The following is a 17,217-nucleotide window of genomic DNA, read 5'->3' on the forward strand; positions in this document are numbered from 1 at the left end:
ACGCCTATAATCGCAGCACTTTGGGAGGCCGAGGCGGGTGGATCACGAGGTCAAGAGATCGAGACCATCCTGGCCAGCATGGTGAAACCCCGTCTCTACTAAAAATACAGAAATTAGTTGGGCATAGTGGTGCGCACCTGTAGTCCCAGCTACTCGGGAGGCTGAGGCAGGAGAATCGCTTGACCACGGGAGGCTGAGGTTGCAGTGAGCTGAGATAGTGCCACTGCACTCCAGCCTGGTGCCTGGCGATGGAGCAAGACTCTCTCTCTCTCTCTCTCTCTCTCTCTCACACACACACACACACACACACACACACACACACAGGTTACCTGGGCATGGTGGCGCACGCTCGTAGTCCCAGCCGCTCTACTCGGGAGGCTGAGGCAGAATCGCTTGAATCCGAGAGGTGGAAGTTGCAGTGTGTCCATTGCGCCACAGCACCCCAGCCTGGGCCACATCACCTACCACCAGAGCCGATCCCCCAGCCCCTGTTCCGCAGCCGTAACTGCAGCATTGGACAGGAGCCCGATTTCAGTACATTCTTCTAATTGGAGACCACCCACCGAAGATGGACTGGTTCTGGTCCATTTACCTTTACATGAATGTCTTCAAGTCCCCGTGTCACCTGTAGCTATATAGGGCTTCGTTGTAATACCTTTAAATGTTAAGTCTCCACCCTAAAGTAAACATGGAATAAGATCTCCTTCATGCATATTTATAGCTCCTAATGTAACCTGTTAAATAGGTATATTTGGTCAACTCCTTTAGCATAAATCCCTGTCTCATCTTTCCCTCCCTAGATGTGCCTGTTTTTCAGGCTCTGACTTAGGTTGTGCTTCCCAGCTGGTGGGATTGCCACCTTGCAAACTGTAACCCTTTATAATGAAGTCTCCTTTCTAAATTTATAGATCTCATGATTTTCCAGTTGACACAGAAAATCTGTCTGAAAGCCTGAAATATTTTAGTATCTAGCCCTTTATAGAAAAAAGTATGTCAATCCCTGCCCTATGCAGATAAAAATACAGAAAGCCTACAAATATCTAAAAGGAATTATTTCTGGTACAGAAAATTTTAAATGATTTTTGTTTTTCTTTGTTATGGTTCATATTCTCCAAGGGAATATTTTCAAATTTTTCAAATATTTTCAAATTAGATTACTAAAAATTATATATTGTGTACAACAGTTAAAAAATATATATGTAAATATGTGGACTAGCTGAATTGAGCTAATTAGCATAGCATGCATTACCTCATGTATTTTTTTTTTTGCACCATATCAGCGTTAGCAATTTATTGTATGTTTGTAAAAAGGAAAGACATACTTTACAATGTAAGTAATCTTTTCACTGGAGAGATAAAATTATGGTTAGTCTGCATGTCTTTTTTGACTTGTCTGCATAGTTTTTATGTCTTTTTTTTTTTTTTTTTGAGACCGAGTTTCGCTCTTGTTACCCAGGCTGGAGTGCAATGGCGCGATCTCGGCTCACCGCAACCTCCGTCTCCTGGGTTCAGGCAATTCTCCTGCCTCAACCTCCTGAGTAGCTGGGATTACAGGCACGCACCACCATGCCCAGCTAATTTTTTGTATTTTTAGTAGAGACGGGGTTTCACCATGTTGACCAGGATGGTCTGGATCTCTCGACCTCGTGATCCACCCGCCTCAGCCTCCCAAAGTGCTGGGATTACAGGCGTGAGCCACCACGCCTGACTGTCAGTTTTTATGTCTTTAAATGAGGAATATATGTTACTTATGTAATCAGAAATACTTTAACATGCATTTTAATGAGTCCTGAAGTAAAAATTGTACTGAATTCAGACTCCCCAGAACTGGGGTGGACGTGGGGTGTACTCAAACATTACCATAGGACTCTGATGATTCTTTTTCCTTGTTATAGCAATTATTTTTCCACCACCTATAATCTTGCTCAGATTCAATATTTTGGCCTGTTGCGGTAGTTCACGCCTATAATCCCAGCACTTTGGAAGCCAAGGCAGATAGATTACCAGAGGTCAGAAGCTTGAGAACCGCCTGATCAAAATGATGAGACCCTGTCTCTACTAAGAATGCAAAAATTAGCCTGGCATGGTGGCACATGCCTGAAATCCCAGCTACTCGGGAGGCTGAGGTACAAGAATCACTTGAACTCAACAGGTGGAAGTTGCAGTGAGCCAAGACTGTGCCACTAAACTCCAGCCTGAGCCTCACAGAGAGACTGTTTCAAAGAATCTATGTTCATTGAAATGAGACTGTGCACAAATAATTTTTAGTTTCTAAAATTTGATTGTCAACATTCAAAGGCACCTTCTTAAAATAAATTTTCCATAGAGCCAAATAAAAATTAAGCAGTTATTTCTGGTCACTCTTTTATTTCATTGTTTATGAGCTTATAATGTTACAAAAAAATTTTATAAATATGTCCTTTACAATCAGATCAAATGGAAATAAAAACTGTTAAACTCCTACAGTTTTCTCTGGAATTCGTGAAGAACATAAAAGATAGGATCAGTATCCAATGCCTCAGTCTGTAGCTTAGAAGTCTAGAAATGCTCCATTATGAGATGGCAACTTGAAAAAAACTCACCTCTGATGTCTCTTATCAAAGTGAAATCCTTTAAAAGCTCAGTATAGGTTTTAAAAATTGATGTATTTTATCTATTTTGAAATGCTTATTTTGCTGTTTAAAGCTTGTAAGTTCTTTCAAAATAGAAATGAAATATAGGGAGTGTTTACTAAACCTTTCAATTAAATGCAAAGGATCTCTCCTTTTGAAAACATTTGTCAAGCTATGTATTTTTGAAACTAATTCTTAGACTGATTTAAAAAAAAAATAGCTTTGCCTATTTTGATGAATTTAATACCATCATGGAAAACAGTCTATTTTTAAAAAAAAATTCCAAGATGGTAAAATAGCATGTTTTAACAAATGCCAAAAACTTGATCATTGCTAATATTTAGTGTCTAAAAGATATAGTATCCACAGTCATGTTACCTATGTTTAAACTTTTAATTTGAAGAAGTTATTGAGGGGCTTGTTTTATAACCAATCTATGAGTCCATACGAAAATGTTTGTTTTCCTTTAATCAGATTCAGTGCCGATTAAAATTTCCAAGTACTGACTTAGATTTCATCCCAGATACAGGTGTGTAGTCAATTTTGTGACCGAAAGCCTGTGCTAACTCAACGAGCCAAGTCTGTACCCTCCAACGAAAGTGAGGGGCTTTTAATGAATTCATTCCTAGAACTGACATCTCTGCTGCCCTCCACCACCTAGGAGCCCTGCCCTGTTGGAATCAGTTGAATTGTCACACATCAGAAGGAGAAACTGTGGGGCCTAAAGGGCATCTTGGTCAGAGCTCCACCTATCAACCTGAAACTTGACTCCAAGAGTAAACAGCCTTTAACCATCCGAAAGTATATATTTAGAATGACTTTAGGGCACAGATATGTTAAATGTTTAGATGGGCCGTGTGTACATTTTTGAAGCCCCTCCCCAATTCAACCACAGGCAGGATTAAAAATACCGAGCCTCTATTGTGTTTCTGCGCTCTGTGCTGGGAGACTGCTGCTCAAGGAAATTAAGTTTTGCAAGTTTGACAGCTATACAGCTAGCTGGAAAAATTCCAGACTGTGCTTTAATAAAACAATGGGATCTATGAGACCATAGGGTCTAAAAGTTATCCTGACTACAGGGAAACTGGAGAGGTGCTGAGGGCTCTGGGCCTGGCTTGGGGCTGGGCAGGAGGAGGGTGTGTTGGGCAAGCACCTCCAGGAACTGGCAGAGCCCCACGGACAGCACAGCATGGGGTCTGTTCAGACAGCGGAGTGTTTACCCTGTGAGTCAGGGTAAGACAGAAGAGAGGATAGATTGGAGCCACATTGCTGAAGCCTTAATTTGTCGCTCTGAGGAGTTTAACTTAGAAAAAAAAAAATGGCAGGACACCTAGTTTGTTCTGCAGAAGAGAATAAAATAAGACAGAATGGAGTTAATAAAACTAATGTGTGAGTCCCTTTGATGGGTCACACACCATGCAAGGCATTCTCACGTAGAGCACTGTAGAGCACTTATTTTACCCTCACAAAAATCCAGCGACATAGGGACGCATTTTATTGACAAGAATTCTGAGCCTCAGATTCAATAACATGCCTGGGGCAGAGACCACTAGCTACCTGTTCCCATATTTTCCCCCAATCTTTTCTCCCTGTTCACCTCTCTGGCGGAGACTTCACAAACTGAGAATTCTGCCTCAGCCTCCCTTGCAGGCTAGAGGTGTCTCAGTGACATAATTCTAGCTGGTGAATTATCAGGGAAGTCTGTTCGGAAGCTTTTTTGAAAAGATTAGAATTGCTTATTAAAAAGACAATGAAGGCCGGGGGCGGTGGCTCAAGCCTGTAATCCCAGCACTTTGGGAAGCCGAGGCGGGTGGATCATGAGGTCGAGAGATCGAGACCATCCTGGTCAACATGGTGAAACCCCATCTCTACTAAAAATACAAAAAAAAATTAGCTGGGCATGGTGGCGCGTGCCTGTAATCCCAGCTACTCAGGAGGCTGAGGCAGGAGAATTGCCTGAACCCAGGAGGCGGAGGTTGTGGTGAGCTGAGATCGCGCCATTGCACTCCAGCCTGGGTAACAAGAGCGAAACTCCGTCTCAAAAAAAAAAAAAAAAAAAAGACAATGAAGCCAGGGTTCCCTTTCACTGCCCGCCTGTGTTCCTGCCTGCAATGTGGAGGTAGTGATACCAGCTGGGAAAACCTCAGTGTGCCACAGTAGACTGCACTACCAGAAAGGCTGTCCCTGAGGTCATGGAGCAGCAATCACACACCGAACTAAGATACTGAACCTCAGAGACTTGAGTCCATCTAAAGCCTACAATGAGAAGCAAGGAGAAAGGTGGAGGGAGAGAGACTCACCAAGTCCTGCATTATGATACTTGCTCACCCAGCCCCTTCTTTGCCACAGCAGGCTTCTCGCTGAACCAGAGCTGCAGGTGAGCCAGGGGTGTCCGCTGGCAGTCGGTGCCTGCAGCCAACACAGGCCACTCTGATGCAGAGGTGCCTGTCTCATCACAGCATCACTAGAAGGGCATACCTTTCAAACCACAGGTGACATCTAAACCTTGTGCATATTTCAGGTTTATGTGGCCTTTCTATCTCTATCTGTAGGTAATACTTTTCTTAGTTCTGTATCAACCCATAAATGTCTTTTAGCCTGTATCTGATGTGTCATATGGGTTGCTTATAATCTAGACACCCTATGATCTTCCTATGACCTTTCGCTTAAAATTTATGTGTAATACAACTTATGAGTTACATCATTCATTTTTCCTTTCTTGGCCTCTATCAAAAAATTAAGATACTCAAACACCACAGCACACATGCTTTACAGATACCACTGAAGACAACACGTTTTCATTAACCATGTAGCTACAAGCATCAAGAGCAGATAACCTGTAAGGATGGAGTGGCAAGACTAAGACTATGTCTTCACAGAAGTACCACAGTTGAGCCAGAGCCAGGAACTGCCGTCGCCAGCACTTCTTGCAATGTGCGGAGCTTAAGCACCTATTTGAGTAAACCACTCTTCACTGAAATTTTTCATGTGTACCCAAATGTCTCCTGATTAGCTTCCTTGTCACCATTCACTCAAGAATTGAGAACCAGTTGTATACCAGACATTTACTTTAGGAACTAGAGTTGTAACAGTAAAAGTAATCTGTTACTGTGAAACTTACTTCGTAGTGAATAGAGTATTTCTTAAAATAGTAACTTCTGAATTTCTGTATGTAGCCATGATGGGATAACTGGTACTAAATTTGCCCTGCTCCTGTGGTCAACTAAAAAACTTGAGATTCTTGCTGAAGGCCGGTGAGGTGATAAGATATAGAGGGTGGGGAATGAAGAATTTGATTTTTTTTCTTTTGAGATTGGGCTTCACCATGTTTGTCAGGCTGCTCTCAATCGCCTGACCTCATGATCCACCCACCTCAGCCTCCCAAAGTGCTGGGATTACAAGTGTCAGCCCCCAAGCCCAGCCTAAGAATTGATTTCATATTGAGGTTGGGGAGTTTTCTAAACTGACTCAGAATTCTTGCTAAAACTGGACCAAGTAGGCCACACAGAGTCCAAGGTCAGGGTTTTGAGGACTTAGAACTCCCCTAAAGCTAGGTCAAGGAGAGTGTCTTTGTCAACTCCCAGGGAAAGGGTAACTACAGGATGACTAAGTTGAAAAATCACTAGAGCCTGCACAGGGCTGGGAGATGCAGGTCTAGGCAACAAGAGGACTTCACTGAATAGCCAGGGCATTCAAAAGGGGCCCCAGGAGGGTCTTAGAAGTAAGGATCAATTAGACTAATCTGTTTCTAAACTCACCCAAACAAAGTGAAAATCAATTTTTAAAAATATCAAGCTATGTGGCATGTAAATAACTGCCTGCAGGAACAAACTGCAACACTCATTAAAGAAGAATATAATCTTGACATTTAACAATGTAATGTTTACAATATTCAGCAACCAAACATCAGTATATGTGCAAAGATACAGAAAAATGACCCATTATCAGAAAAAGTATGAATAGACATTGTTTAGAAATGTCTACAAAAGACAAATAATTAGATTTGCAGATAGTAAGTTTTAAAAAGCCAGTATAAATACGTTCAAGCATTTAAATGAAAACTGAGTACAATAAGAGAAATAAAAAGAACCAAACAGATCTTGTAAAGCTAAAATGTGTATCTGAATTTAAAACTATTAAATGGGTTGAACAAGATATTCAACACAATGTTCAGTAAATTTATAGCCAATGAAATCTTTCAATCTGAAGAACAGAAAAACTCTGAACAAAGTGATATGTACCTCAATGATATGTGGACAATGGCAATCTATCAAACACGCATATGAAGTCCCAGAAAGGCAAGGGAGCAGAAAAAAATATTTAAAGGTTGGAGGATGATTTTTCCTTATTTGGCTAAAAATAGACATCAACAAAAGTAACACTAAATAGAAAATTAAAGCACACCAACGACATTATAATCAGTTTGCTTAAAATGAAAAAATTTTTAAACCAGAATAAAGGACAATTTTGTATAAATGGACAAAATATTATCACTGATGTTTCAGCAAAAACAATCCAATTCAGAATGTGATGAAACAACTTTAAAACACTGCAAGATGGGGAAGTGGGGCGATATCTGTTATCCCAAGATTCTATATGCAAACAAAACGCTCTTCAAAAACATAGGTGAAATAAATATATTTTGACAAATAGAAACTGAAATAATTCATTGCTAGCATATTTGCTCTACAAAAAATGTCAAAAGGAAGCTCTTCCATTGAAGGAAAATGATGCTTAATGGAAATTTAGATCTATAACAAAGGAATAGACATATAAGCGGTAAACGGGAAATTTTTTTCCTCAAACTTTCTTTAAAAGATGGCTGACTATTTAAAGTCAAAACAATGTGTTTTACGGTCTGTAATACACACCTAAGTAGAATGTATGACAATTAAAACAAAGGTTGCAAGGTTCCTATTTCACATGTGGTATATTATGGTAGACCATAATATGTCAAAAATGTATAGAACCAATCAACAAAATAGACCACTAGTCAGATTAATAAAAAAGAAAAGAGAATAATCAAATAGATGCAATAAGAAATGATAAAGGGGATAACCAGAGATTCCACAGAAATTCAAACCATCATCAGGGATTATTACCAACAACTCTATGCACATAAACTAGTAAACCTGGAAGAAATGGACAAATTTCTGGACACTTGCATCCTCCCAAACCTAAACTAGGAAGAAGTTGAAACCCTGAAATAGACCAATAACAAGGGCAGAAGTTGAGGCAGCAATTAAGAGCCTACCACCAAAAAAAAAGCCCAGGTCCAGATGGGTAGACAGCCAAATTCTACCAGACATACAAAGAGGAGCTTGTACCATTCCTTCTGAAACCATTCCAAACAATCCAAAAACAGGGACTCCTTTTCAAATCATTTTATGAGACAAACATCATCCTGATACCAAAACCCAGTGGAAACTCAGCAAGAAAAGAAACTTCAGGCCAATATCCATGATGAACATAGATGCAAATTCTTCAACAAAATACTGGCAAACCAATTGCAATAGCACATCAAAAAGCTTATCCACCATGATCAAGTAGGCTTCATCCTGGGGATGCAAGGCTGGTTCAACATACGCAAGTCTATAAATGCAATTCACCACATAAACAGAACCAAAGACAAAACCACATGATTATCTCAATTGAAGCAGAGAAGGCCTTTGGCAAAATTCAACAGCCCTTTATGCTAAAAACTTTCAATAAACTAGGTATTGATGGAATGTACCTCAAAATAATAAAAGCTATTGACGACAAACCCACAGCCAATATCATACTGAAAGGGCAAAAACTGGAAGCATTCCCTTTGAAATCTGGCACTAGACAAGGATGCCCTCTCTCACCACTCCTATTCAATATAGTATTGGAAGTTCTAGCCAGAGCAATCAGGCAAGAAAAAGAAATAAAGGGTATTCAAATAGGAAAGGAGGGCCGGGCGCGGTGGCTCAAGCCTGTAATCCCAGCACTTTGGGAGGCCGAGGCAGGTGGATCACAAGGTCAAGAGATCGAGACCATCCTGGTCAACATGGTGAAACCCTGTCTCTACTAAAAATACTAAAAATCAGCTGGGCATGGTGGCACGTGCCTGTAATCCTAGCTACTCGGGAGGCTGAGGCAGGAGAATTGCCTGAACCCAGGAGGCGGAGGTTGCGGTGAGCCGAGATTGTGCCATTGCACTCCAGCCTGGGTAACAAGAGCGAAACTCCATCTCAAAAAAAAAAAAAAAATAGGAAAGGAGGAAGTCAAATTTTCTCTATTTGCAGATGACATGATTGTATATCTAGAAGACCCCATGGTCTCAGCCCATAATCTCCTGAAACTGATAAGCAACTTCAGCAAAGTCTCAGGATACAAAACCAATGTGCAAAAATCACAAGCATTCCTATACACCAATAACAGACTTAAAGAGAGCCAAATCAAGAACCAACTGCCATTCACAATTGCTACAAAGAAAATAAAATACCTAGCAATACAACTAATAAAGAATGTAAACGACCTCTTTAAGGAGAACTACAAACCACTGCTCAATGAAATAAGAGAGGACACAAACAGTTGGAGAAACATTCCATGTTCATGGTTAGGAAGAATCAATATCGTGAAAATGGCCATACTGCCCAAAGTAATTTACAGATTCAATGCTATCCCCATCAAGCTACTAATGACCTTCCTCACAGAACTGGTAAAAACCACCTTAACCTTCATATGGAACCAAAAGAGAGCCCGCATAGCCAAGTCAATTCTAAGCAAAAAGAACAAAGCAGGAGGCATCACACTACCGGACTTCAAACTATACTACAAGGCTACAGTAATCAAAACAGCATGGTACTGGTACCAAAACAGAGATATAGACCAATGGAACAGAACAGAGGTCTCGGAGGCAGCACAACACATCTACAACCAACCGATCTTTGACAAACCTGACAAAAACAAGCATGAGGAAAGAATTCCCTGTTTAATAAATGGTTTTGGGAAAACTGGCTAGCCATGTGCAGAAAGCAGAAACTGGACCCCTTCCTGACACCTTACACTAAAATTAACTCCAGATGGATTAAAGACTTAAACATAAGACCTAACACCATAAAAACGCTAGAAGAAATCTAGGCAAAACCATTCAGGGCATAGGTGTAGGCAAGGACTTCATGACCAAAACACCAAAAGCATTGGCAACAAAAGCCAAAATAGACAAATGAGACCTAATCAAACTCCATAGCTTCTTCACAGCAAAAGAAACAGTCATTAGAGTGAATTGGCAACCAACAGAATGGGAAAACAATTTTGCAGTCTACCCATCTGACAAAGGGCTGATATCCAGAATTTACAAAGAACTAAAACAGATCTACAAGAAAAAAACTAGCCCATTCAAAAGTGGGCAAAGGATATGAACAGACACTTTACAAAAGAAGACATACATGAGGCCAACAAATATATGAAAAAATGCTCATCATCACTGTTCATTAGAGAAATGCAAATCAAAACCACATTGAGATACCGTCTCACGCCAGTTAGAATGGTGATCGTTAAAAAATCTGGAGACAACGGATGCTGGAGAGGATGTGGAGAAATAGGAACACTTTTACACTGTTGGTGGGAGCGTAAATTAGTTCAACCATTGTGGAAGACAGTGTGGCAATTCCTCAGGAACCTAGAAATAGAAATTCCATTTGACCCAGCAATCCCATTACTGGGTATATATCCAAAGGATTATAAATTGTTCTATTATAAAGACACAGGCACACGAATGTTCATTGCAGCACTGTTTACAATAGCAAAGACCTGGAACCAACCCAAATGCCCATCGACGATAGACTGGACAGGGAAAATGTGGCACATATACACCATGGAATATTATGCAGCCATCAAAAACAATGAGTTCATGTCCTTTGTAGGGACATGGATGAACCTGGAAACCATCGTTCTCAGCAAACTGACACAAGAGCAGAAAATCAAACACCGCATGTTCTAACTCATAGGCGGTTGTTGAACAATGAGAACACATGGACACAGGGAGGGAAGCATCACATGCTGGGGTCTGTCGGGGGTAAATAGGGGAGGGACAGTGGGGAGTGGGGAGTTGGGGAAAGATAGCATGGGGAGAAATGCCAGATATAGGTGATGGGGAGGAAGGCAGAAAACCACACTGCCATGTGTGTACCTATGCAACAATCTTGCATGTTCTTCACATCTACCCCAAAACCTAAAATGCAATTTAAAAAAAGAAAAAAAAATGCATAGAACCACAAAAAGAAAATAAAACCAAAAGGTGTAAGAAATGTTCAATTAATCCAAAAAGAAGGATGGTATACACAATAAAGCTAGGATATATCTCTTAATCAGTAAACTATTCTTCTCAATGAGTAAGATATATATTTAGCTAGTATCACCATAAATCCTGCTGTAACTACTCTAAAAGAGCATTAACAGCAAGATATTTAATAGGTCCACCATGTTACCCTCTCCAGGCAGAGAGGGTTTTCTGGATTAAATAATTGTTAATATAAGGGCTTGGAAACACATTCACTCCAAGTATTCCATTACAAGCATGGACAAGGTATTATACCGGTTTTATTTTTCCGTGATTCACATCCAACTCTGACAATTATACATCTCAAACTTCCTACTATATCATGTTGTTATTTGATGGCGTCATGATACACTGGATTTTTATTTTGGAATACATCATCTGAGAAACAGTTTATTTACAGTAACCAGCTCGTATCTGCCATTTTCACTTTCAAATTACATGGATTTAGAAGCAAACCTTTATGCCTAACTTAACTGTTTGATATTCTGGAGAAGTGTGAGTCACAGGTTAATATTGTGGTTAAGGTGACCTACATGCTAAAAATCACATTTCTCACTTATTTAACTTCTGTTTTAAGTCCTTTGAAAAAGTGTGGGAATTCAGTAAGTCATCATGCAAAGGCAATGGTGTGCACAGAATCTTAATCTTGATTTCTGCCATTATAAAACTTATCTTCATATTCCCTGTTTCTAATTACCAGAGAGGATGAATTATATTTTATCCATCTCTGTATTCATTGTACTTAGCACATGTTTTTCCACTTTGGGGGAGCGCAATAACTTCCTTTTTAAATTTAATGTATAAAAAGGGATTAACTGGAATTGTAAATTAAGTGAACATTTGATCATTACTCAATGGTAACATTTTCCAGTCCAGCAAGAATGTCTAGTGCCACAACTTTCCATTAAGGGCTAATACAAAGTAGCTGTTCTGATACTGAGAACTGGTAGAAGACCTGTATTCGTTAGGGATATTCACTTGATCACACACCATTACAGTCAGGAGGTGAGAATACACATAAGAATGACCCTACTGGCCGGGCGCGGTGGCTCAAGCTTGTAATCTCAGCACTTTGGGAGGCCGAGGCGGGTGGATCACGAGGTCGCGAGATCGAGACCATCCTGGTCAACATGGTGAAACCCCGTCTCTACTAAAAATACAAAAAATTAGCTGGGCATGGTGGCATGTGCCTGTAATCCCAGCTACTCAGGAGGCTGAGGCAGGAGAATTGCCTGAACCCAGGAGGCGGAGGTTGCGGTGAGCCGAGATTGCGCCATTGCACTCCAACCTGGGTAACACGAGCGAAACTCCGTCTCAAAAAAAAAAAAAAAAAAAGAATGACCCTACTATTTATATCATCCAATCCAGTTCATGATGTACCATTTGCCTAGCAGTCTGCCTGGCTGCTTAGTACCTTAAAAGTGCCATAATCAGGGAGAGAATGTGGCAGCAGGAAGAATCATGGAGCAAAGGTGCCCAATTCCTGTGCTCATTTTTTGGTTTTCCCTTGTATTAAGCAGTATTCTTCACTTATATCAACCCCAGTTCAAAGGACACTTTCCAGCCCTCCAAATTAGGATGTTCACCTCTTTTCCCCTCAAGTGACTACTAATTCAGAGAAAATTATTTGTCTTAAATTACATCAGGTCATGTTTCCTCTTTGCAGTATTGTCAGAAATTTGAGTTTCAATTTACCATGCAAAAAGCATCTGAATACACTTCACCGGTGCAAATTAGCTATTAGAACAGCTTTCTCTTTTCATTCTCTGTTAACTGGATTAAAAAAAACAAAATGCCATTTATTGGCATAATTCCTTAAATCAATTTCGTTATTTTTGCTTCTGAATTAGAATCCCCTAGGTCAGCAGCAGATTTATACTCAAATGGCCATAAAAAGTAGAGGAAAATTCTGAAAAAAATTCTTAGTCTCAGAAAAATGTTCTATGGATTCCATTAATAATGATCGTCTAAGGAAAGACTTCTGCCAGAAAGATATTTAATACTGATGTGTCTTCACTAATGCCCACACTTGTAAACAAAAATAGAAAACTATTTTCAGGATAAGGTTTAAGCTTAAGCATTTTGTTTTTAGTAAAGACACTTACCAGAAAATAGAGGCCTGGAAGGTCCAGTGAGGAACAAGCTGCGCCCACAGAGACCAGTAAGATGCCAGAGCTGGGCCTGCAGAGGCTGCTGAAAAGTAGGAGCCTCCGTCAGCCTGGGGAGGCCATGGTGAGGCATGACATGTGCCCAAATAGGCTGTCGGAGAGCCAGGAGCTGTGCCTTTCCAGGCTGCCATGAGGCAGGCAGGCAGGCAGAAACGGCCTGGGGAGGCTAACGTCGAGGGTAAGAGCTGGGCCTGGAGAGGCTGTTGGCAGTCAGGAGGTGGGGCTGTCTAGGCCATTGGGAGGCCAAAGGTGGGCCTGGAAAGTCCAACTTGAGGAAGGCTGGGGCCTACACAGGCTGCGAGGAGCTGAGCAGGAGCTGGGCCAAATGTGGTTGTTGTGCGGTAGGAGTTGGGCCTGTAGATGCAGCCAGGAGGAAGAGCTGGGACCGGAGAGGCTGACTTGAAAATGTTCTGAGCTGGAAGAGGATGCCAAAAAGCCAATGCTGGGCCTGGAAAGGTGTCAACCACAGGCAGGAGCCGGACCTGGAGAGTTACATGAGAGGACTAGGTTAAAGACACAGGCACACATATGTTCTTTGCAGCACTGTTTACAGTAGCAAAGACTTGGAACCAACCCAAATGCCCATTAATAATAGACTGAATAAAGAATTTGTGGCACATATACACCATGGGATACTATGCAGCCATGAAAAAGAATGAGTTTATGTCCTTTGCAGGGACATGGATGAATCTGGAAACCATCATTCTTAGCAAACTAACACAAGAACAGAAAACCAAACATGTTCTGTCCTAAGTAGGTGTTGAAGAATGAGAACACCTGGACAGAGAGGGGAACATCACACACTGGGGGCTGTTAGGGGATGTGGGGCTAGGGAAGGGAGTCGGGGGTGGAGAGGTTGGGAAGGTATAACATTAAGAGAAATTCCTGATGTAGGTAATGGGGGCATGAAGGCAACAAACCACCATGGCATGTGTGTACCTCTGCAACAATCCTGCAAGATTTACACATGTACCCCAAAACTTAAAGTATAGTAAAATTTTAAAAAAAGAAAAAAAATAGACTTCGAGATAGAAGTTTTCTGTGACTTCAGAACTGTACAGTCTGGCTGAATTACGCATTCTCTGTACCTTAATACATGAGTGTCCCATTTACTTCAGAACACGTGTTTATGCTACATCTCTAGAATCGATGTAAAAGGTTCAGTAATGTCTCTTTCATCCTTAGAATATGGTTAGAGTGCTGATTCACAGGAAACACTGAATTTAATATGAACATACTATTTGTTTACTCCTACTCCCAGCATTTCAAAGTATGTCAACACACTATTTTTAAGAGTGTTTCCCTGCATTGTAGAGAAAGCATGTTAGGAAAACAAGATCCTGTTTTCTGTTTACTGTACCTTGTCCTCTTTCACTCGAAATAAGCAGAAGGAGAATGTACAGACAGACCATAATGCACAGTTTTGAAAACACCCGACATGGCATGGCTTATTTCAGAGCCATTATTTCACCTGGAAAGCCTTGTTATTATACTATAATAATATCAATTCTGAAAAAACTCTAAACCTCAAATTTTTCCAAACTTCAGATCCACTCTTAATTCTTTTTTTTAGCTTTTGCCTATCCTTATAACTTCTTTTAAAAAGTGAAGCAATAGGCCGGGCGCGGTGGCTCAAGCCTGTAATCCCAGCACTTTGGGAGGCCGAGGCGGGTGGATCACGAGGTCAAGAGATCGAGACTGTCCTGGTCAACATGGTGAAACCCCGTCTCTACTAAAAATACAAAAAAATTAGCTGGGCATGGTGGCACGTGCCTGTAATCCCAGCTACTCAGGAGGCTGAGGCAGGAGAATTGCTTGAACCCAGGAGGTGGAGGTTGCGGTGAGCCGAGATGGCGCCATTGCACTCCAGCCTGGGTAACAAGAGCGAAACTCTGTCTCAAAAAAAAAAAAAAAAAAAAAAAAAAGTGAAGCAATAGAAAGAAGTATGATTTCAGCATGGAAGCGGGCAGAAAAATCAACAGCTAGAATAGCTGAGTGTCCAGGAATTGCTGTCTTTCAGAAATGCAGAGACCAGCTCTGTCATGGAGACCCCAACCCAGGCAGTGCTGAAAAAATTAAGAAACAAACACAAAGACAGAGGGCAAAGTGAGAGCAGGGAGCTACCAGCATTCCGAGCTGAAAAGCCTCAAGCAGAGGTTGACCCACGTAATTATTCTCTGAACAGGTGATTATTATTAACAAGTAGCTGTTCTGTGTTTTCTCATAGAACGATAAAGTAGGCAGGCAGCTGATTACCACTAATTAAAGACAAACTAGAAAGCATTCTCCAAGAGGGAGCAATGTGGGCAGGGTCATATATCCCATTTTTATTTTTATTTATTTATTTATTTATTTATTTATTTATTTATTTATTATTATTTTTTTTTTTTTGAGACGGAGTTTTGCTCTTGTTACCCAGGCTGGAGTGCAATGGCGCGATCTCGGCTCACCGCAACCTCCGCCTCCTGGGTTCAGGCAATTCTCCTGCCTCAGCCTCCTGAGTAGCTGGGATTACAGGCACACGCCACTATGCCCAGCTAATCTTTTGTATTTTTAGTAGAGACGGGGTTTCACCATGTTGACCATGGTTGGTCTCGATCTCTCGACCTCGTGATCCACCCGCCTCGGCCTCCCAAAGTGCTGGGATTACAGGCTTGAGCCACCGCGCCCGGCCTATTTATTTATTTTGAGATGGAGTTTTGCTTTTGTTACCCAGGCTGGAGTGCAATGGCGCGATCTTGGCTCACCGCAACCTCCGCCTCCTGGGTTCAGACAATTCTGCCTCAGCCTCCTGAGTAGCTGGGATTACAGGCACGTGCCACCATGCCCAGCTAATTTTTTGTATTTTTAGTAGAGACGGGGTTTCACCATGTTGACCAGGATGGTCTCGATCTCTCGACCTCGTGATCCACCTGCCTCGGCCTCCCAAAGTGCTGGGATTACAGGTATGAGCCACCGCGCCCGGCCCATGTATCCCATTTTAAAAAAATTACTTTAGTGTATGATACACATACACTGCCTACTATTTTAGAACACCTGTGCAGTTTTCCGCTTGGGGACCAGCTCAGTTTTCCATGCTATTCTCAGTAAATATGATCTATGACACGTTAGACCTGTTCTCAGCACAGAAAGACTTCTATTATAGCCTTTCTAGTTGTAGAGGAAAAGAAACAGGTAACTATGAGGCTTTTTGCAAAGCTCTTTTCTTTAAAATAGAAAACTTTATTTTCAGAATAAGGTTTAAGCTTAAGCAGTTTGTTTTTAGTGAAGACACTTTCTTACCAGGAAAAAAAAAAATGTATTCAGGTAAGAAAAATAGAGTTAAAGATGGAATTTTTCCATGATTTATTTCATAACAGTACAAGACTGGCTGAATTACACATTCTCTGCACCTTAATACATGATGAGTGTTCTGTTTATTCCACAGCAAGTGTTCATACTACAATAAGTGTATCTCTAGAGTCGTTGTAGAGAGTTCAGTAATGTCTCTTTCATTCTTAGAATATGATTAGAGTGCTCATTGTTAACAGGAAATACTGGATTAAATTTGAACATACTATTCTTAAGAGTGTTTCCCTGCCTTATGGAGAAAGCGTGTTAGCAAAACAAGATCCTGTTTTCTGTTTACTGTACCTTGTCTTCTTTCATTCGAAATAAGCAGGAGAAGAACGAAAAGACAGACTGGAGTGCAGTTTTGAAAATACCTGACATGGTGTAGCTTATTTCAGAGCCATTGTTTCACCTGGAAAGCTGTCTTAGTATACTGTAAAAAAATCAATTCTGAAAAAAATTTCTAAACCTCAGACAAAAATATTTCCACACTTCAGATCCACTCTTAATTCTTTTTCTTTGGCTTTTGCCTATCCTTACAATTTCTTTAAAAAAGTGAAGCAACAGAAAGACAAGTATGATTTAACCATGGAAGCAGGCAGAAAATCAACAGCTAGAGTAGCCTAGTGTCCAAGGGTTGCCGTCTTTCAGGAGTGCCCAGACCAGCTCTGTCATGGAGACCCCAACCCAGGCAGTGCTGAAGAAATGAAACACAAAGAGTGCCAAGTGAGAGCAGAGAACTACCAGCATTCTGAGCTGGAAGCCTCAGGCAGAAGCTGACGCAGGTATTTATTCTCTG

This window comes from Saimiri boliviensis, chromosome 5 (assembly GCF_048565385.1).
Source record: "Saimiri boliviensis isolate mSaiBol1 chromosome 5, mSaiBol1.pri, whole genome shotgun sequence".
Taxonomy (NCBI): Eukaryota; Metazoa; Chordata; class Mammalia; order Primates; family Cebidae; genus Saimiri; species Saimiri boliviensis.